The sequence below is a fragment of the Chiloscyllium punctatum genome, chromosome 15, assembly GCF_047496795.1.
Source record: "Chiloscyllium punctatum isolate Juve2018m chromosome 15, sChiPun1.3, whole genome shotgun sequence".
NCBI classification, from domain to species: domain Eukaryota; kingdom Metazoa; phylum Chordata; class Chondrichthyes; order Orectolobiformes; family Hemiscylliidae; genus Chiloscyllium; species Chiloscyllium punctatum.
In genome coordinates this window covers 60,389,782-60,413,287 of record NC_092753.1, presented here as the reverse complement: position 1 = coordinate 60,413,287, position 23,506 = coordinate 60,389,782, and the positions used below count along the sequence as shown (strand labels likewise).

Genomic DNA, 23,506 nt, shown 5'->3' with positions numbered 1-23,506 from the left:
TCCACTAAGATGATCAAAAGTGTGAACCTAGTCCTGAACAAAGATTCAAAATTGAGACCCGCTTAATTCAAACAAAAGAAGCTTAAATTAGATCTGAAAGGGGCATTCAAATCCAAATGATTTGGTGAAAACTATTTGGACTGGTCAACAAGTAACACAACAGCATTAATCTGTGATCCTTGACAAAAGGTCAAAGAAATGTTGATGTGATGGGTTGGATTTTTTTGAAGTTGATAATTGCAAATAAATGGCAAAAAAAAAAGCAGAATCCAAACAAACATATGAACATGAAATCTTGAGCAGAAGTCACATTCACAGCTTTGAGCCTTATCCTCCATTTTAAGAACATGACTGATCTTTTGTCTCCTACCCACGCTACCTCCATTTCTCTTCCGTTGTTAGCCTAAAATCCACTGAAATCTGGGACATGAATAGATTCAGTGACTAAGCAACCACTTCTTCTCTAAGGTAACAATGTTTAAAAAAGAACTGGATAGATATTTTAAAAAGGAAAGCTGAAAAATCTGGATGGAAGGGGCAGAGCAATCTGTTCACATAATTAGTTGTTTCTGAGAGCTGATAGATGCAAGCATTGTGACTGTGCTGCCATGTTCAATGATTCTATTCTATCATTTTGGCTTTTCAGTGTGTTGTGTCAGTTGTATTTTCTACTGTAATGTTGTGCAATGAGGAAATGAGCATCACTTGCAATTATAGTTCTAATTGGCACCCCTAGTCAAGTGTAACACTGACTTCTAGCCAACAAATTGGAAAATGTACTCATGTATGTTGTGATATAGACTGTGTTAAGTTTGGAGTTTTGATTTGAATTAGTGACATCTTTTTTTCTGCAAATTTGATGGAATTAATAATTATCTTATCAGTGTTCCTATAGTCATGCTGATTATTTTTAAGATAACAGTTTGTGAGGGCTAGTTTTTAGAACTAATAGATTTGTATTTTCCTTTGGAGTTCATGACTGGGCATATAAACAAATGTGCATCTGGTTTGCTGTTAGAACTTTCAGAATTTTTATTTCTTATAGTTAGAGACAGAGACTTATTCAGTTTTATTTTCAGTTTTGGGCAGTTGTGCAGAAGTTTCTTTTCATGTGGCAAGTTACTCCTGAGAAAAGGGAAGAGGTTAGGTAGATATCATAACCTTGTATTACCTTACAGTAAGGAATTAGTACTTGTCCCAGAGCAGAAGTGTTGGCAGCAAACCCCGAAGAGTTTATTTGAATCTGAGTACATTTAAGGTCAGGTGTATAATATTTCAGGAAGCAGCTATCAGGTTTTCCAGACTGGGAGTTGAAATCAAATTATACCCATTTGAGGTGTTAGAGAAAGGGATTTTCTGGTCTGAGTACTGTATAAGAGGTTTTTTGAGTATCATAGAAGGGTGAATTTGGGTTTGTAATGGAATGGTTTTAGGATGAATGACACTATATTCCACAATATGTTTTAAAATTCTAGTTTTATGTTATAAGTAAATAGATTTTTACTGAATAAACATCTGTTGTATTTTTCTTTATTCATTCATGGGCTGAGGCTGTCACTGGTCAGGCAGCATTTATTGCCCATCCCTACTTGCCCAGAGCACAGTTAAGAGTTCACCACATTACTGTGCGACTGGAGTCATGTGTAGACCAGACCAGGTAAGGATGACAGTTTCCTTCCCTAAAGGACATTAGTGAACCAGATGGGTTTTTTTCCAACAATCAACAATGGATTCATGGTGATCATTAGACTCTTTAATTCTAGATATTTATTGAATTCAAATTCCACCATCTGCCATGGTAGGATTTGAACCCTGGTCTCCTGAACATTATCTGAGTTAACAGTCCAGTGATAATACCACTAGGCAATTTCCTCCCCATCATTAAAATCAAAACTGCAAAACTGAGTGCTTATATTCCAGTGAGAGGCCAGTTCCTTAAAATCAAAATAAAACAAAACATGATTATCAAACCAGATTTTAGATTGGGATCAGATTTTTTCCAATTATGACATCAGATGGCTTGTAACATTTGGAGGCTGTTTGGGAACTCAGAATCTTTGAAATTGCTGGATTCAACAGTGAATAATAGAAAATTATTTAAAATCTATGTCAAAAGTTAAACTGAAAAATACATTGAAGTAAAGGTAGGCTCTCAAAAGGCTGAGATGCTTCAAGTTTAGGTGAGATGATAGCAGAATGGTATTATCACCTGAATATGAATTCAGAGACTGAGGTAGTATGCTGGGGACCCAGATTTGAATCCCAGTCAGGCAGGTGGTGCAATTTTAATTTTAAAAAAGTATGAAATTAAGAGTCTAATGACCATGAAACTGCTGTTGGTTGCCAAGAAAAAAAAATCTAGTTCATTAATATTTTTTAGGGAAAGAAATCTGCCATCCTTACCTGATCTGGAAGAAAGTGAGGACTGCAGATGCTGGAGATCAGAGTCAAACATTATAGCACCGGAAAAGCACAGCAGGTCAGGCAGCATCTGAGGAGCAGGAGAGTTGATGGTTCGGGTATAAGCCCTTCATCAGGAAGTCCAGAATATGGGTGAACCTTAAGTGCTGTCTGGACAGATAGGAATGGGGAATAAATGCTCATCCAGCCAGTGTCAGCCACATCCCTAAATGAATTTCTAAAAGGTGATTATCCAATATTTTAAAACTGGAAGAAAATAAGCCTGAAATTCTGTGTCAGTGCTGGAATTAATAAAGGTACAGTTAGAATGAAAGGAGAACTAGAGAGAGAATAGGAAGTGAAAAGACTTGAATTTGAGCAGGGAAAAAAAACAAAGGAAAATACACTTAAGAAAACTTTGAATTTTGGAAAATGAAAAATAGTGGCTGATGGAAAGGAACAAAATGAAAAGCAGAAGGGGAGGGAGTTTAAAAAAAGATGTGAACTACAAACGACTAAGGTCATTAGAGAACATGAGACAGTCGTAATACAGCTTCAAGAAAAGAAGAAGAGTCCTTCAGGGTGGAAGAGGTGATGATTTCAGAGAACAAGCAGAAGTTAATAAAAGAGAAGTACTAGAATCAAAAAGCAATGTAAGAAATTAAATGCTTGTATTGTCGCAAGATTAGATATACCAAAAGCAACTGCTGAATATTAAATGGAAAACCAGTTGCAGTAGTAAGGATGTCTAAGGAGTTTTCAAAAAAAGTGGGCATTAGAAAATGGAATAGATGCTAAAACTGTAGCAGTGATACAAAGAGAATATGCTTCCTTGAAATGTACTAAAAAGGGAGGGATGATTCAGGACAGTCATGCAAACCTTTCAAATATTGACAAGAAAATATCAGAGAGCTGGAGGTTCGGAGACACATCATCTCAAAATGGAATTTATTTCCTTTTGCTTTGAATCATGCAGCTAAGCCAATAAAGATAGTGAGAATATTGGAGCAAGTCCGGGACTGTTGCTAACTCACAATGCCGTTTATTAAATTCAAATTCCACCATCTGCCATGGCAGGATTTGAACCTGGGTCTCCTGAACATTATCTGAGTTAACAGTCAAGTGATAATACCACTAAGCAATGCCTCCCCATTATTAAAATCAAAACTGCAAAACAGAGTGCTTATATTCCAGTGAGAGGCCAGTTTTTAAAAATCAAAATAAAACAAAACATGTTCTATCAAACCAAATTTTAGATTGGGACCAGATTTTTTCAATTACGACTTCAGAAGGCTTGTAATATTTGGAGACTGTTTGGGAGCTCAGGATTCAGACGGGTTACGTCAAAAAAAATACTAATTGAGGTATACATGGAGGTTATAAATCAATCTCATTACAGAATTGGATTAAAAGTGATATGGTAAATAGAAAAAAATTGTAGTTTGACTAGCGAAATAAATTTCTATTGAAGGAATTGACTTTATTTTGTGAAATTACCTTGTACATTCAAGACCTTTTGCTTTGAATCATTCAGCTAAGCCAATAAAGATACTGAGAATATTGGAGCAAGTCCGGGACTGATGCTAACTCACAATGCCACTTATTGAATTCAAATTGCATCATCTGCCATGGCAAGATTTGAACCCGAGTCAATAATTGGCTTTGGCACTAATAAGTGCTGAAAATGTGTTGCTGGAAAAGCGCAGCAGATCAGGCAGCATCCAAGGAACAGGAGAATCGACGTTTCGGGCATCAGCCCTTCTTTTGGCACTAATAAAACAACTAATGGAGTTAAAAGAAACTGTAATATTACAAAATAAAACCTAGTTTTTACTCCCGACTCTGTTGTGAGTGGATCTCAAGCCAATATGAGTAGATAAGGAGGAAAGGAGAATATGATACAGGGAGATGATTTGGAAACTCACCTATTAGATACAATTTTTAAAATATTTAACTGAGAAGGATGAATTGAGGCTGATACATTTTACCATCTTCTTCAACAGAAATACAAGAAACATATGAGGAATTATAGGAGTTATACCAAGCTGCTAACTCTGAAATTGAATTCAAAACAATACTTGAGTGTTCTTATTGAAAAACAAAGTCTTACCAAGGAAGCAAAGACTACCTTGAGGAATGGACAGTGATCTATCATGGTCTGTCATGATAGTTCCTTCCTGTGCTGTTGGGGAAGATGCTGACATGAATAGAGGATTTGAAAAGTGTGGTGCTAGAAAAGCACACCAGGTCAGGCACCATGTGAGCAGCAGGAGAATTGACATTTTGGGCATAAGCCTTTCCAAAACGTCGACTCTGCTGCTCCTCGGATGATGCCAGACCTGCTGTGCTTTTCCAGCATCACACTTTTCAACTCTGATCACTAACATCTGCAGTTCTCATTTTCTCCTGGATAGAGGATTGACTGACTAGCAGAAGGTGGAGATAAAGGGGTCTTTTTCAGGATGACAGTCAGTGACTAGTGGAAATCTGCAGGGGTCCGTGTTGGGACCAAAACTATTTGCGTTATACATGAATGATCTGTTTAAGGAAGAGGGCATTGTTGCTAAGCTTGCAGATGATATAAAGGTAAGTGACGCTGAGGAAGCAGGGAGTCTGTACAGGACTTGCACAGGCTCAGAGAGGACAAAGAAGTGACTGATATAATACAATGTGTAAAAGTGTGAGGTATGCACTTTGGTAGGAAGAATAGAGGCGTAGACTATTTTATAAACAGGGAAAGGCTTTGGAAATCCGAAGCACAAAGGGATTTGGGAGTGCTAGTTCAGGAATCTCAAGGTCAATATTCAGGTTTAGTTGGCAGTGAGGTACGCAAATATGAAAAAAACCATTTGAGTACAGATAGCTATACATTATTTGGCAAGAGCTGCAGTAAAAAGTGTGACATGTTCAGTTTTGGGCTCCATATCTAAAGAAGGATTGGCTGATGCTGGAGGGAGTCCAGAGGAGGTTTACAAGAATGATCTTACGGATGAAGGGCTTATCGTATGAAGAACAGTTGAGGACTCTAGATCTGTCCTCAGTGGAGTTTAGAAAGATGAGGGGGATCTCATTGAAACTTTCAAAATACTGAGAAACCTGGATAGAATGGACAAGGAGAAGATGTCTCCACTAGTAGGAGAGACTAGGACATGAGGGCAGATATTCAGAGTGAAGGTTGATTAGAAATGTACATCCAAAAAATTAGGGAGGTTATTCTACAGTTCTACTAGGCAGTTGTGAGGCCAAATCCACCACCCTTATCCCCCCACCCCCACCACCCTCTTCACCCCAAAGACGCAGCAACAAACTTTCATCTTCCTCACTGGCTCTAGAAACAATTAAATAAGGCTATGGATTAGTACACAGAGCTGGGAGCAATGCCCACTCAAGGGATTGTTATAGCTTTCTGTTTTCCTTTGAAGACCAATGGATTGATGAAAAAAGCCCTTTGAGTACAGATAGCTGTACATTATGTGGTGATTTGGCAAGAGCTGCAGTAAAAAGTGTGACGTTCACCAGGAGTTGGAAGTATTATATTTATCACCAATCCTTCGCCAACCTATTAATATGCTCTGTACATAATAATGTTTTGGAGTTCAGTCATTTAACTTGAATAAAATTTACCATCTTGTTGACATTTTTTAACTCACAGCTTTCTGGCAATGATAGTATTTCTATGTTCCATAATCCCTAGGGCTCCTGTTCTTAGCCCAGCTGTTAAATTTGTGCTTTGTCACCAAAGCAGGAAACCCTAGGATTAGCAATAACTTGAGTCCAGAAGTCTGTGGTAGTCGAGAAAAGGCACCCAATGGATTATTCTGTTTCTTCCAGCAGGTATCGCAGAACATTGAGAGAGAAGGACAAAATACTTCCCCTTTCAGACGGCATCAGAATAAAGGTAACTTTGTTACAGTATTTTCAGAATGTAAATCCAATTTTAAGATGATATGAAGTTATTTTATTTCATAAAACTGTTTTATGTTAGAAATGGCCTGAATTAAGGTCAAGAGTTGAATTCACACAACTATTTGACTACTCCTGTGCTTAAAAATCAGACCACAGTGTAAAAAATGAGTCTATAGCATCAGGGATAGTTTTGTATACTAATAGGGTGGTGGATGGTTTGGCACAAAGCAAAGTATAAACTTGATCTACTTCCTGTTTGTTGGACGTTGTGTGTAAATTGGCTGTTGCGTTTGCTAAAAGCTAACAGTGACTGAAATGAATTAGTTGGCCATAAAATAAATAGACTATAGAATATGAAAGGTAAATTATTTCCTGAACTTCACCCACAGACTGTCCAATAATCTAATATTACATTTCCTATTGTAAATGTAATTGTACGTATAAACAGACATGATCACAACAAAGTTAAAAAGCTGTTGCCCTGTGTTTTTAGAATCCCTCAGCCACGAACTATCTGTCCAAATAATCCACCTTATCAAGAGCAAGCCTAGATACTTAGATGCGACAGATTTTAACCCATCTTTGTTCATAGAAAAGGCGATGCTTTCCAAAAGCAATCATTGTGTTTTTAAGTCATCGGAGCCTTGTATCAGCATGAGTTCTGCTAGGTCTAACCTGTACAGTCCCTGAGGAGAATATGTGAGCACAGTAATTTGTAAACTGGTAATGTAACAGCATTTGAAGACAGGAAGTTAGAGTATACAGACATCTTAAAAAATGTAACCTAATACAAAATGAAAGTGACTAGAAGTTGCCACAAGCTTCTAAAGTAATCACACAACTACTGCTTGAAAAAGCAAAGTATTATTGTTTATTAACATGTTCCTTTGTGTGTTTTTATTAGTTAATAGAAATCATTAAGTATTTTTAAACTGTTGACTGTTGTAAAATGTATTGCAACAGATGTGAATTATGTGAAGATGGAAAAGCTTACTCAATGAGGAGCCCAGAACACAGTAACCACACTAACCCACATCCTCTTGTTTCTTTGTGCTTAAAATTTACTGAAAGAAACTTATTCCTGCAAGTGCATATTTATGTTGAGAAAGTAAGCTGTATATTTTACTTTCCACTGAAGATAGAGTGGTAATCAAAAATTTGCATAGTTTTGAAGACATTTAGCAAAGGAACTGCAGCAAAATTGTAACCATATCAGACTTAACATACAGTTTGTAGCCTTGTTGATAACTCTTAAGAGTCTGAACTTCAGACCTCGTTTTAATATTAGAGGAGAGCCTATCATACCTCCCAAAGGCAGTTCACCAGTGTGAACGAGTGGACTCAGCTCTGTTCCCTCACTGACAGTGACCCTCATCTAAGTTTTGGGGAGCAATAAGTGAGGAAAATGTGTTTGGGAGTGGAAGCAACGTGTAGGTAGGTAGTGACCCAGAAGAGCACTGTGGAGTTGAAAGTAGTGCGATGACTTCAGGAGGGAAAGTACCAACAATGTACTTTCCAATTTCTTCGGCAATCTCCAACAATCCCTGTGAAGGTTAGAAAATCCAATTGGAACCTTTGTGACACATTATATCTTCACTCTTCACACATTTGGCCAAATAGTCTTGAACCATACTACATCCTTATTCCATTTCTAAATCCATGAATCACTGCTTGCAGGCACCTACCAGGCACCTTAAGAGCAGCAGAAATCAAGAGGTCAGGTCATTCATGCATCTGAAGCACAGGAGCATTTGAAACAAAATGCCTACTCATACTCTTTTAATACTGCTACAAAGAACAACATAAAGTGAAATGATAGCCAAAGAGAAGACAAGTCCTCAGTGTGATATCAAGAAAAATTGGCAATAATCGCTTTTGAATCAATAAATCTGACGTGATAGTCAGGCATAGCAAGTGATTACCTTAACTATCATGCAGTGATACTAATGTCAGCCCTCAGAATGTAAATACGACATGTGGGTCATGTAGTACAAGAGAGCTCAATCACCTCTTATTCCAGCTCCTGGTATTGACATGCGTAGACTACAATTACAGGCACTTGCGGGTCTGAGCTCAAGTTAAACGGTTTGGGTGTACTGGAGCACACTTCCTTCAGTATATCACGTTGCAATAGATGAGACTGAGGCCTTTATATCATTTGGTCAGATGGATGACATAATGAATATGTCCCTCAATCATATATCGCATATCCGCTGCAAAACCTAAAGGTAAAATTTCACTCTCTCTTTGAAGCGAGAGGGAGAGATGACTGGTGGTAGTTTAACTTGAGGCAGGAGGATGAGAAGGAGAATTCTCTATGGTAACCTCAGCTGGTGTTGGAATTGAACCCACACTCTTGGCATCATTCTGCAGTGCAAGCCAGCTCAGCTAATCAACCCTCTGCAAAATGTAATGCAATAAAGACAAGTATTAAACCTGTTGGTACAAGTTGGTGATAGAGTTGATTTATGGAATAGTTTATTGGGATTGATTGTTGAGTCCGACAGCATCAATTACATGGGCAATTTATGATTTTCCAATGAATTAAGTGATTAATAGATTTGGGGTGTCAGTTTCCAAATGCCAACTTCATGTTTCTCATGTGAATTATCAGCAGCAGGAGAGAGATTTGTGTGTGGAAATCTTTGGACATGATTACCGGGATCAGTTAAATCTGAATGAAACACATCCTGCCTGATCTTCCTGTCAATTGCCAATGAACAAGGGAAGACCCTCAGGTTTCACCAGCCCTCCCCTCCCTCCCTCCCCCTTCCTCATACCAGTATTTGTTTGGGCAGCTGCTTTCAGCACTTAACTTATGTCATGGCCCATTCAATTTGATTCTGTCAATGAAAATTAGTCTCAATTCCCATTCCTGTCCTTTGACCTTCTATTTTCACTATCTTGAAGATCATACAACTGTTCTGTTAAAAGAGGAATAATAAGTTCAGCTTATTTAGCCTGAAGCTGGTTAGATCACATGTAGACCAGGTTTTGCTGAATGCAGAACTAACCAATTTTATGAAAAGGACATCAACTGCCTGGCCCTTATTTAGTAAATGCAAGGGGCCTAACCTTTCTCTTGAGGCCTGGCTTCTGGACACTTTTAAAAATTCTACTATGGTGGAGGTTGCACTTTTGGCATAGAATATGTCTGAACATGCTAGTCAGCACATTAAATACTTTGTTATCCATTTTAGGCCATAGTGTCGTTGCATTTGTAGGCCCTTTGTCACTAGAGAGCTCAATAAGGAGCTGATTGAACATTAGACTGGATATAGTTTATAGCCTAGAGTACTGTAGCCTTCAGTGTAATTTCTACTCTACATGTCAAATCATGTTTTCCACACAAGCAGACATGCAGGTTCCTCTGAGCTAGCTTTAACCTGTCATAACAATAACATTCATTCTCCTAACAACTTAAAATAAAATCAATAGAAATATAAGGGGGAGAAAGAGAGAGAGAGTAAGAGAGAGGGAGAAAGTAAAGAGGCACTTAACAACAACAGTAACTTGCATTTATATCGTATCTTTTGAAATAGAAAACCACCCTCAGGCATTCCATAGGAATGTAATCAAATGTAAATGAGAAAGGAAGGAAATGCTAGTCAGCACTTTGAGTACCTTGGGCTAGGAGACAGGTTTAGCAGAAGATCTTAAACAAGAGAGAGCTGGAGAAATGAACAGGATATGGGAGTAATTCCAGATCATAAGGTCCAGCCTGGGGCACAGCTTGCTGGTGCTTGGAGCAATACAGGTGGACAGTATACACGAGGGCAGTGTTAAAAGTGTAGAGTTCGCAAAAGATTGTAATGTTGAAGGTCAAGCTCAGCCTCCCTCCCCCATGGCCAATTGAACCACTGAAGTAGCCAATGAATAACCTAAGGGCCTCCTCCTACCTGGGCTGTCATTATATCAGCTCAGGCATGGTTACGAAAGATGGCAGGCTGGCAGTTTGTGGGCTGGGAGCGCCTCACTCTACTCTAATTTGTGCTTGACTGAGAAACTGAACCAAGGACTAAGGGATGGCTATTCAGAGCCACCTCCCTGCTATTGCCTCAGATCCTATTTCCCCCCTAACCATGACCATCACATCCAGAAATCCCACCAAACAGCACTTACCTTTCATGTCAGTGACCCTCCATTTTGTGATTTGGAGGATGTTGTCCTGCAGAGGTCAAGATCTCCACCATGGCACTGTTTGATCAGGAGATGCAGTCTTCTGCTTTGCCAGCTAATCCAGACATGAGACTTCCTGACCCAGGGTCCTCGTTCCTGTAAAAATTCCACTTGCAGCTGATCAGCAGTCAGGAGATCCAGGCAGCTTAATGGAGATCCCACTGGAAATCTCTTACTTTGAAATTTAAGCTTAATGGACCATGGATTTCCTTCCTGGAAACTCTCCTGCTTTTGGACTTAGTCTATGAGCTGCAAGGTCCCAGCCAAAGCCTTTGAGAGAACTTGTGTTTTCAAAACACTAACATTAACTTTAGGATAACAGATGAGGAAAGACAATATTATGAAGAGAAGTGCTTGCTTCATGCTGCTGGTGCTACCACAGGGTTGAAAGTTAAGCCATTGTAAAACTGGACCCAAAATCAATGAATAAACAGATTAACTACACTGTTCTGATGATATTTATCTAAAAATATGTTCTCAAAGCTTAACAATGACAATAAGCAACAGCCCACATCACTTGCTATTGTCTGGAATTGCTAGCCTTCAGAGAAGGAGGCATGCAAATAAAAATAAATTAAAGAATAACCAAATCCCCAAACTTAAATAAATTGATCAAAGTGGGACTATTTGTCAGCACTGTGACAACCGAAACAAAGCACTCTAAGTAGCTTTGAGATAAGTTACTGGATTAGTGATTCTGAACGAATGATTCAGGGACATGAATTCAGAGCCTATCATGCCACCGGAAAAAATTAAATTCAGTCATACAAAAATGGTCGGTAATGCAAACTATGAAGCTGAGCTCTTGGTGTAAAACCAAATCTGATTCATGAGTGTGACTATTTGTGACTCCAGGCCCGTGCCCTGAAATGGTTTGCTCACTTAGCCGTAACTCAAAGGTAATTAGACATAGACAAATACTTGCCTTGGCTGTGACTCCTATATCGAGGGAATGAATAGATAAAATGTTCTCATGTCGGTCATGGTATAGTCACAGCAGCCCTACAAACTTAAATTATAACTTTGGCTCATATTCAGTAGGAGTCCAGAGCCAGGACATTTTTTTTAGATTTGCTTTAGTTTATCTGCGTTGTTTCATTAGTAGTGCAATGGAAATGCTACTTACTGTCAGTTAAGTCAGATAATCTGGGTGTCCCCCATCTTGCCCCAGGAACTAGCAGTGATAGTTATAGAGCTGGGGCAGCAGTGATTGAGAAAACTCCTTAACACAATCTAGAATTGTTTTGTGAGCATGATCAGAGAAAGAGCCACAACATCAGGGACTGATAAAATAGCAATTCCCTGAGGGGTTTGAGTAACAGCACATTAAAAATAAATGATAGGAACAAAAACAAAAAAAAATCCATTAGTGTGACCTGGAAACATTACCAACCCTCCACTAAGATTGTAACTCAGGATATACATTTCAGAAGCTTTCAGGTGGCATGTAAAAGAGCTGACCATGTAATTTTTTTTTTCCCAGTGCATGTCCCCATTGATGTAAAAAGTTCCAGCGATTAGTGAGACATCCCAAGCCATTCCAAGTAGCAACCAGATGTTATAAAGAAATTGGAAGGAAGACTAAGGATAAAATTAAGTAATGTTACATAGAGAGATGTACAAGAGGAAAGATCTAATCAAACAATTCCCGAGTATGGCTGGAGGCTCCACTACCAATCGTGGACCTGAGTCTGAAAGTAAATGTTAAAGTGTCTGAACTGGAAAATAGAACTGGAGAAAGGCAAGCCAATTGCGAAGGACAATACTGTGGACAGAAACATCATGGGGACAGGGATGACAGGTTGCATACGAACACCTACCACTTTGACAGTTGTGAAGTTACTCAGCAGTAAACATGACAAGCTGGTGTCATCTTGTCCAAAACAATAGGATCAGGTGGCACAATCTGCATTTGAAAGGAGGTAACTCCCAACAAGTCTGTGGAATCATTGGGTCTCAGTATTAACTTGGATGATGGATCAGGGAATTCAGGACAGGGCTGTGCAGATGGGGTTGTGTTGGGTGAGGAGCGGGTGTCCTTTAGTATCACAAAGCTCTGAAGAATCAGAATGAGGCTCATTGAGTAAGGTGCAGGTAAAGCTGTTTCCCCAGCTTGTAATCTGGGAGCATAAACAAGCAGAGAGAGATAGAGGGAAGATGGGATAACATTAGGAAGGAAGATTGAATAGGAGGAGAAAAAAATGGTAATGTGTGGGTGATACTTTGTGATTTTTTTTGCTACCTCAACCAGTATGTGGTAGTGTGTTAGGATTGTTTTGAGCTGGTTTGCTGCCATCTTTCCTCGTTTTGTATTTTTTTGTCTTAGGCTTTTCTAGTGATTAGTTGTAGAGGATACACACAGTCAAATTTCAACAAAAGGGACACTATTCTTAGATAGCAAGAAGGGATAGCAATATGTACAACTGTACTTGATTCCCCAGTGCCTTAGATATGTTCTAATGGAGGTATCCTATCACATGTTCTGGGAGTTCTAAATATGTAGACCTCTTTACATGTACGACATTAATATTTTTGTGGTCCTGAAACTTTTTTGTCTGCCCATTCTCTAGGAAATGTAGCAGTCCTAGAAATGGCTAGATATTGTCTACATGTGTGGGGCCAGTAACAATCTGACAGCACTGACATGAATTCTTAATATCAGGTCTTTAGTTTGTTTTCAGTATAAGCTTGTCACATGGCTCTTTAGAGTGACCATACCTTATTAGAATCGTTTCTACATTAATATCGATCTTCTCCTCTCAGGATCAGTCATTAGACTTTGCTGGGTTTTTTCTTCTAGCACGATTTGAATAGCTTACTCCAAAATTAAATCTTCTTTGCACTGTTGAAAACAAAATCTGATAAGGATTCATCAAGAATTCTGACACAGTTCTGTCACTTATGAATTCTGATTTCAATGGTGCATATTCACCATTTTCTACTAAACTGTGGAGATCATTAAAGAGGTTGTTTACAGATTCTTTTGGAAGTTGATAAGTTTGGTTAAATTTTGTTCACTCAAGAACTTTATATTCTTAAATTGAAGTATTTATCAAAAGCCTTTAGAGGTCATTAAGTGTCTGTACTCTCTTTGATATTCCATCCTTGGATTTTGTCAATGGCTTTGTCTCCATTCTGAAGTTGAATCAAGTTCTTAAAAGTAAATAATTCAATTCCACAATTGCGTCATCCAGACTTAAACTGCCTCAGCACTGGAAGTGAAATGACTAGGGCCTGCCTTCAGCCAATACAGATTTCAGGCTATGAACTGCAAACTCCTATTCTGAGCATTCTAATTTGGCTGATCTATCCTCCCCTCATCTGCAAACTGTATTTCTGTATATGAACTGGGAATGTGTCTACATGTGTGCATGAAATCAGAATTTATCTTTGTTCTATTTAAATCAGTTAGCGTACAGCTATAATTAAACTGTCTTGTTTTGTTAACCTCAAGAAAACCTTTCCAATTGATCCTTTCTTTTATTATTAGCATATTAGCGGCTAAGAGGTCATTGATTTATTGAGTATAACCTTTCTCAATTAAAAAATGTTTTGATTGAAAAAGCGAATGGATAAAGAGGGGAGATATTTGACCCTTTGTCATTTTGTTGTAAAGTTATGGATTCCAAGTTTTTACCCACCAATGTTAAACTAACTGGACTTTAATTTCTAAGATTAATCTTAAAGTTTCCTTTCATAATGGTGTCACATTTTCACTTACCAACCCTCTTGTACTTTCCTCCTATCTAAGAAAAATTGAATAATTAAGGTAACCCCTTCCTTTTTCTCCTCCCTTGTTCTTTTGCAGTCTCAGATGCAAGGCATCCAGATGCAGTGACTAAGTCATCCAAAGCAGACCATTTTTCCAGTGCTTTCTCCCTTTCAAGTTCCATACTATCCATTATCTCCACCTCTTCCTACAATTCGTCAGATTCTTCTTCTTTAGTAATCACAAACATGAAGAATTTATTAATCATTACATATTCTAGCCTTGCCCCATACCTCTGAACAGGCATCACTGTCTTTGTCTCCAAAAGTACCAGTTTTTTAGATTAGATTAGATAACTTACAGTGTGGAAACAGGCCCTTCGGCCCAACAAGTCCACACCGCCCCGCCGAAGCGCAACCCACCCATACATCTACCCCTTACCTAACACTACGAGCAATTTAGCATGGCCAATTCACCTGACCTGCACATCTTTGGAGTGTGGGAGGAAACCGGAGCACCCGGAGGAAACCCACACAGACACGGGGAGAATGTGCAAACTCCACACAGAGAGTCGCCTGAGGCGGGAATGGAACCCGGGTCTCTGGCGCTGTGAGGCAGTAGTGCTAACCACTGTGCCACCGTGCCGCCCACAGTGTCACCTCTTACTACCCAGTTGCTATTATTTATTTGTGTTAATTAGTTTTTAAATTCCCTTTTATGTTGACTTCCATTCTCTGCTCATTTTCTTTCATTATGTAGTATTTTCCTTTTTATCTCCCCTCTCAACTTAAATTATTCAAGCTGATATCCACTTGAAAAATTCACATGATATGCATCATTTCTTTGGTTTATTATAATCTCTTTCTCCCACATCATTCATTGCTTTGCTCCCTTAAAATTTCACGTCTGTTGGAATGTACCTAGCCTGTACCTGAATCATCTTTTACCTATTGTTCCATTACAGCTTTCCCTCTCAGTCTCTGGTTCCATTTTTAGTCTCTCTTTTGTCACATTGAAATGTTCCTTCTTCCAATTTACTAGCCCTTTTTTGACTATTTTCTGTTTTTCTCCGTTGCTAATTGAAGCCTTATGATATGATGACCAATTTTACCCAGATGTTCCCAGACACTTGGTCCATGTGACGCACCACATCCCCCAGCACCGGATCTAGCATTGCTTCCTCTCCAGCTGAGCTCACAGAACTTACTTATAAAGCAAGTTCTCCTGAACTACTTCCCCTTCTATGCTTAGACTATCCCAATTGCTATTTGAATAAGTAAAGTCACGGAGTATCAGCACTTTACAATTTCTGCAAATCCTCCTGTAGATATGCTTCTCACTCTCTCACACTTTATAGAGGTCAAAAGAATATCCCAATTAGTGTGATCTTTCCTTTTCCTGTTTAACCGGAGAAGTGTGAGAGTTGGGCAATGAAGAGAGGCAACAGGCGATGAGAAATCTGATGATTGTGGCTTACCACAAGCATTCCTGCTTCTTTGGGTTCCAGAGGAAGATTTTTGCAAACACAACACAAATGTTTTTAGGTGCAGTTGCAACTGTAATCTTGAGCAGGCCAGGCCAGCAAGCATCCTTGCTTAATTTTTAAAGAATATTTAAAACTGGTGTTAGACACCTTAATCGCTAACGTAATGAAACTCTCACATCTCTTAGGTGACAGGTAGGGATGCTTAAATAATGCCCTGTCAGCCATTTTTTTTTAAGGTAACCTTGGAGTACCAGATATTGGTTGCCAGACCTGGACACCATTGCAGTTGTTTTTGTATTCTGTAACATGAGCACAGCGAGGTTTAGTATCTAACTTTTCATACCTGCAAATCATTGGATCTCTTCATAATAGCAGTTCTATCATTTTATTGTGGTGAATAAGTTTGATGAAAACACATTTCAAGAGTTGAACTGAATCAATTGATATTTTCAAGACTGAGGTTGATGGATTTTTGTTAGATAAGGGTGTCACAGCTATAGAGCCAGATCAGGTACTTGCAGCTAAGGCAAATTTCAGTCAGAATCATATTGAATATAGATTAGGTTTATGAGGTTAAATGGCCTCTGCTTGTTCCTGTCAAAATGTTTGCTACTTAGGCTTCTATTCAGTTTTTTGAATACTTGACTGTAGAAAACACATTGTATCAAATTAAGAATGGAACAGATTTGATACCCTGAATGATTTGGAATTTAAATTATTATCTGGACTTTAAAAGATTCAGAATTGAATTATGTTGGGGTTGTTATTCAGTGAAATTGATATATATCTGCAGTTTCATTTTGGTTATTAAACCTGATTGCCATGGAAATCAATCCCTCTTGAACGTTAAACACAGTGCTGTGGAAATCAGTCCTTATAGCACCTGTTTTGGAGAACATGCACTGTGAGAACATTCTAGTGAGGACAATAAAAATTGCAATGTTACTCGGAAATGTCTAACCTACTTCTAACTGCAGAGGATAACACAGGAAACTGATTTTAGGCTAGTGGTTTGAACAACATCTATTCTTAAGATCTTATCAAGAGCCAGGCATATACTCATAGCACAGTGTGGGAGGACAGTGCTGTCACAAATAATTTAACACTTAAGTTACAAAACTGATTTGTTTTAAGGGTCCTTCTAAGCTTTTGTGAAACTGACAACTTTCTTTTGTGGTTGCTGCTGTCATTAAACCAAAGCTTCAAAGCTCTCAGTCCCTGCTGACTACTGCCGTAGCATTTGTCTCCCTCTGGGGCCATGCATAGCACCCACAGCTAAGATAATGTTTTTTAAAATTAGATTACTTACAATGTGGAAACAGGCCCTTCAGCCCAACAAGTCCACATCGACCCATGATCCACCCAGACCCATTCCCCTAACACTACAGGCAATTTAGCATGGCCAATTCACCCAACATGCACATTTTTGGACTGTGGGAAGAAACTGGAGCACCCGGAGGAATCCCAGACAGACACAGGGAGAATGTGCAAATTACATACAGTCAGTCGCCTGAGGTGGGAATTGAACCCAGGTCTCTGGCACTGTGAGGCAGCAGTGCTAACCACTGTGCACCATGCCACCCACCAATAATGAGGCTGGTGAACCAATTCTCATGGGCCTATCATCAGTCTATTAGTGACTACAGCAGAATTAGGGAGCAATTGTATTTCTAGGCCATCTATTTTGATTTCCACTGTATGATCTGCTCTCCTGCTACCGATGTCAGATCCACATCAGGCCGTTTACTTGTGTTGAAGCTGGTCATGCAAAGCCTTGGCGTCACGGTCAATGTGTCACTGATTTACTAACCTTAGATCCTATACATAAAAAAAGACTCAGTGGTGTTAGAGAATTCTTCCTGATCTACACCTCTGCAGACTTTGGACTAGTAGAGGTGAAATTTGACTTGATCATGAGCACAAACTGCGCTGTATTGATTGAACCACACATGCCACACTCCATTTAATTTTCTCTTCCAGTGATAGAAAACTGAGCAAACAATAAAATGAGTTGTCATTTTGCTATAATTTTGATGATGTGTGAACACCTCTGATTATGAACTAGATTCGACTCAACTTTTATGTAACCAATTGTTCTCTGTGTGCATGAAAGGAAAAGTTACTTAAAATGATTTAGTCTCTGGTCTGAACTCCTACCGCAACTCTTATAGCTGATCATTCTTTATAGAAAGTGTTACTTTCTGCCATCTGTTAAATGCATGAAAATGATACATTATCCAAGTTGCTGTGTTAATTATCACCTCAATATTTGAAATGAATTCTTCGTTATATTCAGTCATGGGATCTGGATGGCATTGGCTACATTTATTGCCTATCTCTAATTGTCCAAGAGGTAGTTAAGCACATTTTTGCGCGTCTGAAGTCACTTGTGGGCCAGACCAGGTAACAATAGTAGTTTTTCCTTCCCTAAAGGGCATTAATAAACCAGATGGGCTTTTAACAACTTACTCAAATTCCAAAATGATATTTAATTTCAATTGAATTTAAATTCCAAAACGATAGATTTCTTTCAGTTTTTCCTTTAGCAAGTGGTATCCCACATATGCCGTTTAATTTCAATTCTGCAAATGAATCAAGGTATTACATGTAGCATTTTATTTATTTGTTTTTTTGTTCTACTTATTTACAGCTCTGCATTTCGAAGGAACATAATCTCATAAATCAAACTTTAAGAAATATATAATTTCATGGACCTGATTAATTTAGCAAAAGTCATTTAACTTTATTTTATTGTCAAAGCATTGATATCTAAAGTTTGTTACATTAATTAGGACATGTACATGTACTACATTAATATTTCAATAGACAGTACCCTTGCCAGAAGCCAATTTATCAATCCCTTGACGTAATTGACATTATTAAACAAATATATTTATCAGCTTGGTGACAAATAAATGCATATTATTACCTTACAGCTTCGATTTTACTTTTCTGCATACCTTATGCTCATTTAGAGCAGCTGCAACATATTAATGATTAAAATAGTCCTGAACTAGCTGGCACATGCTGTATGGCTCAATAATCTGTCCCAGGTCAAACTATAGCAAACTGAATTGCACAGAAAAGGCAAATGGACAACTGAAAGCCTGCCAAAATAATTTAAGTTTATCACAACAAAGAGGTCATTTTTTAACAATAAAACATGGCTTGTAACTGGATAAAGTATGATGTAAAAGGTTTCAGCTGATTAGTCTTTAGAATTTGGATAACACTATAAAGTAATTTAACTTGATTGCTAGCTCATGCTCTGATCATTTGTTAGATGTGGGATAATTCTGTTATTTAAGACAATACATTATGCTTAAAGTTGTGACAAAATACAGCACTGGGCACTTTTAGTTGAAGGTTATTTTAAATGCTTCAGCCTTATCTTTTGCACTCAAGTGTTGGGGTGCTCTATTGTTGAGGTCGAGGATATTTGTAATGGATCTATTTCTTGTTAATTGTTTATTTATCCACCACAATTCATGAATGGATGTGGCAGGGTTCCAGATTTGTTGGCTGTGAGTTCACTTCACCCTGTCTCGAAATTACTGCTTCCATTTTTTTGGCATGCATGTTGTCCTTTTATTGTGGATTCATCAAATTGACATTTCATTTTTTGATATGTCAGGTATTAGTCTTTGCATGTGCTCCTGCATTCTTCAGTGAAATAGTGTTAATTTTCTGGCTTGATGGTAATGGCAAAATGGGACACAGGCTGCACCATGATTTACAAATTGGTCTGGAATACATTTCTACCGCTACTAATGGACCACAGGACCTCAGGGATGCTGATTTGATTTGCTAGATCTAGAATGTGGAACATAGGAAATAACATAAAACAGTAGAGCACAGGAACGGGCCCTTTGGCCCACGATGTTGTCCTGAGCATGATGAAAATCTAAACTAATCCCTTCTGCCTGGTCTTCGTCCATACCCCTACATTTCCAAGCATGAATCTAAAAGTCATTGAAATGGCCCTAGCATATCTGACTTCAGCAATACTGCAGCTCTCCCCACACCCACCTCCAGTTCTGAAGAAGGGTTACACCTGAAACATTGACTTTTCTACCTCCTGATGCTGTCTGGTTTGCTATGTTCTTCCAGCCTCCTGCCTAATTTGGATTCCAGCATCTGCAGTATTTTTGTCTCTTCAGTAATACCCCTGGCAATACATTCCAGACTACTACCGCTCTCTGTGCAGAAAACTTACCCCTCACATCTCCTTTGAACTTCTCCCTCTCACCTTAAATACATGCCCCCTAGTATTAGACATTTCAACTTGTGGAAATAGATTCTGACTTTTAACCCAATCTCTGCATCTCTATTTTATTGGAGAAAGCAAGGACTGCAGATGATGGGGAGTCAGAGTCAAAAAGTGTGGTGCTAGAAAAGCACAGCAGATCAGGCATCATTTGAGGAGCAGGAGAGGCGACATTTTGGGCATAAACCCGATGAAGGGCTTATGCCCAAAAGGCCATCTCTATTTTATAGATTTCTGTCAAGTCTCCCCTTAGCGTCTGCCACTCCAGAGAAAACAACCCCAGTTTTTCTAGCCTCTCCTTATTGCTCATGTCCTCTAATCCAGGCAGCCTCCTGGCAAAACTCTTCTGCGTCCCTTCCAAAGCCTGCACATCCTTCCTGTAATGTGGCGAACAGAATTGAATGTAATCTATTCAACATCCATTCCATATGGCAGGATGGTAGTTCCACAGAACATGATGAAATGTATCCACAATTTAAAATTTAAGACAGACTTCATTTCCTTGAGGTCTGTGCAGTGGTACTCCTACCAATACTGTTATGGCTGGATGCATCTGTAACCACAGATTGATGAAGAGGAAGATAATTCTCTGCTTAATCCCATCACCGCTTGCCGCAGTACCTGTCTAGCAGTTATGTCCTTGAGAATCTAACTAGCTCGATCAGCAGTTGTGCTGCCAAAGCGACTGTTGGTGATAGATGTTGAAGTCCATTGAGTACATTCACCATCCTTCAGCAATGCTTCTTCCAAGTGGTGTTCAACATGGAAGAGTCCTGATTAATCAGCTCCAATAGGTGGTAAACTGCAGCAGATTTCTTTGCCCATGTTTGACCTGATTCCATAAGAAGTCAAGGGGACTATATTCAATGTTGAGGTCGCCCAGAGCAACTGCCGCCCAACTGTATATCACCAATGTACAACATCTGCTCAGTCTGTCCTGCCACTGGGACAAGACATATCCAGAGATGCTGTTTGGTGGTGTCTGGGACATTGTCTATAAGATATTATTCCAGAATATGTCAATGTTGGGCTGTTCATTGACTAGTCTGTCAGACAGTACAATTTTGGCACAAGCTGTGCTTGTCATTGTTAGTTCCAGTAGTTAATTGATGCCAGGTGATCCATCTGGTTTCAATTCTGACTTACTGGACCATTTCAGAGGGTAATTAAGTGTCACTACATTGAGGGAGGTCTGGAGTCACACGCAAACTGGGCCAGCTAAAAAATGAGCATCCGCAACAATTGACATTGGTTAAATGATCACCATTAGGCCAACATTTAATTTCAAATTTCCTTTTCAAGTTGAATTAAAGTTTTTCACTTTGCTCTGGTGGGGTATGAACCCAGAATATCCAGAGTACATTGGGTTCTGGATAACTGGTCTAGTTGATGCTCTGCTATGCTCCCACCTTCCCCAAAATGCAAAATATATCAGACCGACAGTTTTAACTGCGGTCAGGACTTTACCCAGGAGCAGGTTAAAATGCCATCACTGTCCTAACTGTAACATGGGACCCAGACTTGGATTATTAGTGAGGTTTCCACCAAGATAACATGCAGTAATAAAGTCAGTAATATTATAAGACAAAGACTTGGACAATATTTGGATTTGGGCTGATAAATGCCACGCAACATCCACACCTCAGAAATATCAGTCATTACCATCAGTAACTGGGAAAGAGTTGATCAATTTCACTTGACATTTAATGCTCTTATCTTCCTGTATTCCACCACCATCAACACCTAGTGGCAAATCTAACTGCATATGATGCATGAATACTATGGTTACAAGGGAGTTTTGCCTCCCCAAAGCCTGACCGCCACATACAGATATTGTGGTACAATCCTCTCCGCTTGTCTGGATAAATGCACATGGCTAAACACTCTCAGCACCTGCCCCCCCCCCCCCCCCCCCCCCCACCCCCACACCCTGCCAACAGCATCCAGAACAAAAACTAACCATTTAATCAGGACCCCATCAGGCACCACCCTTAAACATTCATTCCTCCCACTGCAGGTTTGGTGTGGCTCCACTGGGTCCATTCCCAAGATAAACCATAATAATTTGTCAAGTCATCTTCAGCAATATTTCTGAAACCCAAACTTCTGCTAGCTAGAAGGACAAAAGTGGAGCAGGGATCACCACTAGCCCCAAGTTCTTCTTTAAGGAAAACAAAATCCTGACTTTGAAGTATATAATTATTTCTTCCTTCCCACAGAGTCAAGATTATGCAAATCCATAGCAAAACAGAGAAGAAGACTGGACACACACGCCAACACCTAAATAAGTGGGATAGATGTCAGACTGGTGGTGGAGCTGTTTGGGCCTCGGAAACAGTAGGAGTGAGGGGGAAAGTTGCAGTAAGAGTGGAGAGATCCCATAAGCAGGCAGCCTGGCAGTGAAGCTGCTTCAAAAACAAACCAAAGGGTGACGTTGCAGGGAGCAGGTAAGTAATTTTAGCATACTGCTTTCTTGTGACCTGACACTGATGAATGTTAAGATCTCAAGTACAGATTAAACACTTTACATAAATAAGAAATATTTTATAGCTTCATGATGAATTGTTTTCACTTGATAGAATTAAGGAATTTTGGATGTTTGTCCAACACAACCAAGAATAAGATATTTTTTCTAGTCTATACTTAAATAGGAGTAAGGGTGAAGTAAGAACAAGACTCCACGTTCTATTTATTTGTCACAGTAGCTCAGGCCCACATTTGCACAATGTGGGAAATCTTCGATGTTCCTGTTGAGCAGGAAGTGCCTCCAACTGCTGCAACTCCAGTTTCAGGTTTTGCAGCTTGAACAGCAGCTGAGAGGCTGGAGAGGTTCATGGATAATGTGGTTCATCCAAAATGTAAGGAAGAGAGGGAATGGTGGACCACCAGATAGAAGAAGGGAAATCAGTCAGGAAATCTCCTGAGTACCTGCAACTCATTGGTGATGTTGGAAAATAGGAAGAGGGTCAATCCTTCTGTGCAGACCAGCCACGGTTAGGGGCCATGACACTGTGTATGGAGGAAGAGGAGGTTTTGAAGGCAATAGTGTTTGGGGATTAATTAGTGAGGGGAGTAGTTAGGCACTTCTTTGGCTGTATAGGTGACTCCAGGATGATTCAGGCGTAAGGGTCAAGAATGTCAAAAAAATAGCTGCAGGACATTCTGAAAGGGAGAAGGTGAACAGTTAGAGGTCATTCTCCATGTTGGAATCAATGACATAGGAAGAAAGAGAAATGGTGTCCTGTAAGCAGACTTTCAGAGAGTTAATTAGGAAATTGAAAAACAGGACTTCAAAGATAGCAACCTCAAATTACTCGCATTGTCACACAGTAGAATGGATGAATAGAAAGGTAGAGCACAAGAACATGTGCATGGAGAGAGAGTGCAGAATGGAAGGCTTTAGGTTCTTGAGGCATTGGGAGCATTCCTGGGGGAGCTGAAACCTGTACAACTTGAATGGGTTACATCTGCATAGGAATGGAATCAACATCCTCGCAGGCAGGTTTGCTATTATTGTTGGGGTGGACTTAACCTGGATTGACAGGGGATGGGATCCTGA

General features: G+C 39.3%; 1 protein-coding gene across 1 annotated transcript in view; it reads left to right on the top strand.

Annotated features, from left to right (window-relative positions):
• The window catches only part of LOC140486297 (kelch-like protein 13), a 77,428-nt gene that overhangs the window by 452 nt on the left and 53,470 nt on the right, over window positions 1–23,506 (top strand). Inside the window, exons 2-3 of the mRNA XM_072585243.1 lie at window positions 6,232–6,298; window positions 22,167–22,394. The gene's annotated coding sequence lies outside the window, so the exon portion shown is untranslated. The remainder of the gene's footprint in view (window positions 1–6,231; window positions 6,299–22,166; window positions 22,395–23,506) is intronic.